Source organism: Chiloscyllium plagiosum, chromosome 24 (genome assembly GCF_004010195.1).
Source record: "Chiloscyllium plagiosum isolate BGI_BamShark_2017 chromosome 24, ASM401019v2, whole genome shotgun sequence".
Classification (NCBI taxonomy): domain Eukaryota; kingdom Metazoa; phylum Chordata; class Chondrichthyes; order Orectolobiformes; family Hemiscylliidae; genus Chiloscyllium; species Chiloscyllium plagiosum.
The window spans coordinates 2286202-2292758 of record NC_057733.1 but is presented as its reverse complement, the minus strand read 5'-3'; positions in this window follow the sequence as shown (position 1 = coordinate 2292758).

Genomic DNA, 6557 nt, shown 5'->3' with positions numbered 1-6557 from the left:
TTGTCTTTCTATTCTGGACCTCTGTTTATGAGTTTTAGATCTTTTATGCCTTTTTTAACCACTTTCCCATTCTGACCTATCATCTTCAATGACCTCTGTCCCTAACATCCCTTTCAATTGAACCTTTATTTTAGTTTGCCTCTCTTCGCATGTTTTACACTGCGTGATATTAAATTTCATCTTCCACATTTTTGTCTATTCCAATAGCGTGACTCTAATCTCTTGACATCTATCACTATCTTCCTCGCAGTTCACAACGCCTCTAAAATTTGTACCACTTGCAAACTTTGAATTTTGTTCTGCATGCCCAAAATAAGACCATTAATACAGATGAAGAAAAGCAATGGCTATTTGATACAATTACTGCAGGTAAGATTCCCTAACTCATTAGTTAGATTACTCCAAACGATTAAGCTCTTGGGTGAGGATGGATGAACTGGCTCCACTCCTTTATTCACTGATGACTTGGCTATTTATATGTCTAATTTGAATCCTCTTATAGGTTAACTGTGTGTCTCTTCTCATTCATTCTTTTTGCCTCTCCTTTTTCCTATTTTGCTTCAACTCTGTATTTTCTATATTTAACCTTGTTCTTACTCATATTAACAACCGGGCATCTGTCATACATGCAACATCTTACTCTCTATATATTATTTCATCCAGCTTTGATTCCCAACCTTTCTCATTTGACTGTACCTGAAGCAATTCCTCTTTAAATGCAGTCCATTCTTCATTCACAAATTTTGTCTGTTAAGCTCAGATTCCAATTTCCCTGGAGCAATTCCAGTCTCACTCAACCAAACCGGGCCCTTGTCTGATTTCACATTTTTGCTGCAGATAGCTACTTGCCCTTTTCCAAAATAGTAACCTCAACTTTATGATATTATGATCACTGCTCTCTCAATGCTCCAATTCTGAAACTTGACCAAATTAACCTAACTCATTCCCCACAGCCAGATCCAGTAGTGATTCTTCCTCATTGGATCTGAAATTTAAGGTTTAAATACAGGCTGCTGAATACACATCAATAGTCTTCCACTTTCTGCCATTTATCATATTCCTGTCCCACTCCATATTGGACAAATGAAGCCCACCATTATCACTACTTTAGAACATAGAACATAGAACAATACAGCACAGAACAGGCCCTTCGGCCCACTATGTTGTGCCGAACATTTGTCCTAGCTTAAGCACCCATCCATGTACCTATCCAATTGCCGCTTAAAGGTCACCAAAGATTCTGACTCTACCACTCCCATAGGCAGCGCATTCCATGCCCCCACCACTCTCTGGGTAAAGAACCCACCCCTGACATCTCCCCTATACCTTCCACCCTTCACCATAAATTTATGTCCCCTTGTAACACTCTGTTGCACCCGGGAAAAAAGTTTCTGACTGTCTACTCTATCTAGTCCTCTGATCATCTTATACACCTCTATCAAGTCACCCCTCATCCTTCGCCATTCCAACGAGAAAAGGCCTAGCACTCTCAACCTATCCTCGTACGACCTATTCTCCATTCCAGGCAACATCCTGGTAAATCTTATTAATTCAGCAGCTCTTACTTTGAGAGCAAGCAAGTAATCATGACACCGAGTGCTCATTAACAGGCTGACATGATGCTGGAAGAATACAAAATGATGGCAGTGACATTGGAATACAAAACTGGTCCAACAACTAGCAATTTTGTGCAGGAGAGCTACAGTGCTTCGAAGCCACCCCATGATTGAATCGCTGGAAACCTTACAGACAATGATGTCCTTCAAACTATGGTACAGTGGCTTTACTACTGAACTGAAGCTATGCACTTGAAACTTCTTGTTTGTTTATGCAAATAAAACAGTCATAAAAGCCCAAGGAGACATTGAAATAAAAGGCATTGTAATCTGATCAAGTTGTTCAAATTCCAAATAAAATTCATCCCCAGACGTTATCGCTCCAATCTCCAGTTAGTAAATGATTAAGTGCATAACTTGAAGTAACATACACAAGTCATATTCAACAATTCCACCCAATCTCAGTTTAGATTTGAACCAGCTTACAACCGCCTCTGAGCCAAGAGACCAGGTTGAGAAGTGTGTCATACCACAACTGAACAGGTTAATTAAAAATAAATGAAAGAAGTGAGTGCAGAGAATCATAGCACCTTTGTGTTGCTGAGGTGTTTATCACCTCATTGGAAGGTTAAACAACCCTGTGCCATATTGAAGCCAGACCCACAAAGCCTTAGCATTCATATCTGAACGCATGTGCAATAATATACAACTACTGCGATGTGCTTTCTGCTCTGACAGTCATTAATAAAAATTACAAACAGCAGAGGACCCAGAACTGATCCCTCCGGAACTCCACTTGTAACTGGGATCCAGGCTGAATATTTTCCATCTTCCACCACTCTCTGACTTCGACCGGTTAGCCAGTTTTCTATCCAATTGGCCAAATCTCCCTCTATCCCATGCCTCCTGACTTTCCGCACAAGCCTACCATGGGGAACCTTATCAAATGCCTTAAAATCCATGTATACTACATCCACTGCTCTACCCTCATCCACATGCTTGGTCACCTCCTCAAAGAATTCAATAAGACTTGTAAGGCAGACCTCCCCTTCACAAATCCGTGCTGGCTGTCCCTAATCAAGCAGTGTCTTTCCAGATACTCATAAATCCTATCCCTCAGTACCCTTTCCATTACTTTACCTACCACCGAAGTAAGACTGACTGGCCTGTAATTCCCGGGGTTATCCCTATTTCCTTTTTTGAACAAGGGCACAACATTTGCCACTCTCCAGTCCCCTGGTACCACCCCCGTTGACAGTGAAGATGAAAAGATCATTGCCAACGGTACTGCAATTTCCTCTCTTGTTTCCCACATAATCCTCGGATATATCCCATTAGGCTCAGGGGACTTGTCTATCCTCAAGTTGTTCAAAATGTCCAACACATCTTCCTTCCTAACAAGTATCTCCTCTAGCTTACCAGTCCGTTTCACACTCACCTCTTCAACAATACGGTTCCTCTCATTCGTAAATACTGAAGAAAAGTACTCATTCAATCACTTTGTGATTGTTGGTTGCTCTGCAGCACAATCATTTCCTTTACACTGGTTCCAGGCAGGGCCTGGGGCTGGGAGATACATCAGAGCCAATAATAGAGTCAGCAAGTCATAGAAATCTACTGCACAGAGAAAGGCACTTCAGCCCATCATGTCCACATCAGTCAAAAACAACCGGCATCATCCGAACAGATGCAATGTAGACGGAGGAACTGGGAGAATGGGACAGAGTCTGCGCAGGACATTGGGTGTGACGAACTGTAGTGAAGGCAGCTTTGGGAGTCTGTGGCTGTGTATTGGACAGTTGTAGACAGTTTAGTCTCCAAAATGGAGAACGAGAGGTCAAGGAAAGGAAGGGAAGTGTCGGAAATGGACAATGTGAAAGTTATAGAAGGATGGAAAATGGAGTCAAATTGAATGAAAATTCCAAGGTCCTGGTGGGAGCATGAAATGGCACTGAAGCAGACATTGATGTACTGAGAAAAGAGTTGTGGGAGGGTGCCAGTGTAAGACTGGAACAAGGATTGTTCCACACTCCCCATAAAGAGACAGGGCATAACTGGGACCCATGTGGGTGCCCATTGTCACATCTTCAACTTGGCAGAAGTGAGATGAATTAAAGGCGAAATTGTTCAGTGAGAGAACAGGTTCAGCCAGGCGGAGGAGAGTGATGGTGGATGGGGATTGTTCAGGCCTCTGGTCGAGGAGGAAGCCGTGAGTTCTCAGACCAACCTGGTGGGGAATGAGGGTATAGAGGGGTTGGACAGGAGGCAGTTAGGGCCAGGGAATTGGAAATTGTCAATATGTTGGAGGGCTTCAGAGGAATCATGGATGTAGGTGGGCAGGGTCTGGACAAGTGGAGAGATGATGGAGTCAAGATAGGAGGAAATGAGCTCAGTGGGGCAGGAACAGGCTGATATGGTGGGCCTTTTGGGGAAGTCTGGCCTGTGGATTTTGAGAAGGAGGAGAAGTGGGCTGTCTGGGGTTGGGAGAATCTGTACTAATTTGTTCCCAGTCTGTCTGATCTCTCTTCATGATTGAAACTCTCCAGACCAGGCAACATCCCTCTGCACCTGCTCCAGTGCTATCACATCCCTCTTATAATGTGGATTCCAGAACTGCACACAATGCTGTCGCTCTAGGCTAACAAATATTTTATACAGTTCCAGAATAACTTTCCTGCTTTTAAACTCTGTGTTTTAACTAGTAAAGGTAAGGATATCAAATGCCTTTTTAACCACTCTGTCCACCTGTCCTGATGCCTTACGGGACCAGTGCAATTCTGTATTCAACTTGCCAAATTTCCTTGGATCCCAAGGGCTCTTACCTTTACTATCAGTCTCCCATGCAGGACCTTATCAAAAGCCTTGCTGCAGTCGAAGTAGGCTACATCAAGGGCATTGTTCTCACCTCTTTGAAAAATTCAATCAAGTTGGTCAGACATGATCTACCCTTAACAATAGCATCCTGACTGTTCATAGAGTCATAGAGTCCTACAGCACGGAGAAAGTCCCTTTGGCCCAAACTGGTCCGTACAAACCAAAATGTCCATCCACGCTAACCCCATTTCCCTGCACTTGGCCTTTATCCTTCTAAATCTTTCCTATCCATGTAGGTCCAAATGTCTTTTAAATGTTGTTTATGTACCCGCCTCAACCACTTCTGCTGTCAGCTCATTTCACATGCGTACCACCCTGTGTAAATAAGTTGTTCCTCAGATTCCTTTTTATTCTTTCCCCTTTAACCTTAAACTGATGCCTTCTAGTCGATTCCCCAACCCTGGGGAAAAAAAAGAGTGCATTCACCCTTTCCATGCCTCTCATAATCTTATACACTTCTATAAGACTCCCCCCCTCAGTCTCCTGGTATTCCCCCTTTATGGCATTCAAGAAAAAAACAAATTTGCCAGTCCCTACCTTTGAGGGCAGCTACTGTCTTCCTGAATTTTCTGTACCTTTGGGTGGTCACCTCTGGGAATTATGTGATTTCAGCCTCGGTTTGTCCTGGAGTTATTCCAGCCACACGTCAAGTTCAGAAATTATAACATTATGTTTGAACAGAGACAAGTGCTTTCTGCATGCAGGACTGTCTTGTAAAGCACCAGAAATACCATGTGGCTTAGGGTTTGTATTCAATGTTTCGATCCAGTCATTTCACTAAAATTATCAGTTTATTTAATTAAAGTTCTCTTTATTTTGAAAATCTGCTATGCTCCTTATCCACTTTTGACATTGCCCTTTGGTTTTAGTCACTGAGCATCGCCTTACCCATCTATGCTTAATTTCCCCTCATCACATTCCTACTTAAGGTTGTTTACTATATTGACTCCATTTAATTCTTTTGTGTGCCCAAGAAGCACAAGAGAGGACCTAAGCGGAAAAAATCTATTCTGTCCATCACAGCCCATATAAGATAAATTGACTCCACCCAGCAGTTAATGTCCTTCCACCTGCTTGGTGCACTCGACACAACCATGGCCTCATTGGGGAATATTGGACCTATGACAACACGGCCACAGTTTGACAGAGCAGTTCTGGCAAAGCCACTGCACTAAAGTTGGCTATGCCCATTATTACTCACTGAATTGAATCATCTATTTCCATGACAATGAATTCTCTGTCAGTTGTTATGGGAAGACTTTATAATCTCTGCGTTTTATTTTTGGGAATTCAACTGTTCACAAGCCATGCATTTTTAAACTGCCCCCTCAGATCCCAATACTATCAACAGTTTAGAGGATGGAATGTTCATGTCTAGAATTAAAGTGTTTATATTGTCAGACTTTTGAAGAATATTTATTAGACCATCGCCACAAAATGTTGCACTTTCAGTACATTGAGTTAAAGACTATGTGCTGAATCGTGCTATTCATAATCTCAGGACATCCCAAAGCATGTTACAGCCATTGAGATACTTTTAAAATGCAGTCGCTGTTATTATGTAGAGAACTCATAATCTAATTAACAGCAAGCTCGCACAAACAACAATAAATAAATCTATTTCAGGTTTTTTTATCTCAGAGGGTTGAGTCTTTGGAATTCCCTTCTTCAAAAGCCAATGGTGCAGAATATTTAAATATTTTTAAGGCAGAGGTGGATAGATTCCTGATCGCTAAAGGATGAGAGGTTGTTGGGGAGATATGCAGGAGTGTAGATCAGCCATGATACTATTGAATGACAGAGCAGACATGAGAGCCTGAGTGGCTACTGTTGTCCTTTATTGGTTGAAGGATAAATATTGGTCACAGCATCTGGAGAACTCCCTTTCCCTTCTTTGAATATTCCAAAAGAGGAAAGAAACTGAGGCCTCAATTATTCAGAAAGACAAAACCTCTGAACTGTGCAGAAATGCTTCAGTATGGTATTGAAGTGTCAACAGGATTTTATGCTGAGCTTTTTTGCAGTGGGACTTGAGCACATGTTCAGGTGAGAGATTTGTTTATTTCAAAAATATACTTGATTCATAAAATCATCCATAAGTAGATATAAATGTTCTAAATCAGTTCT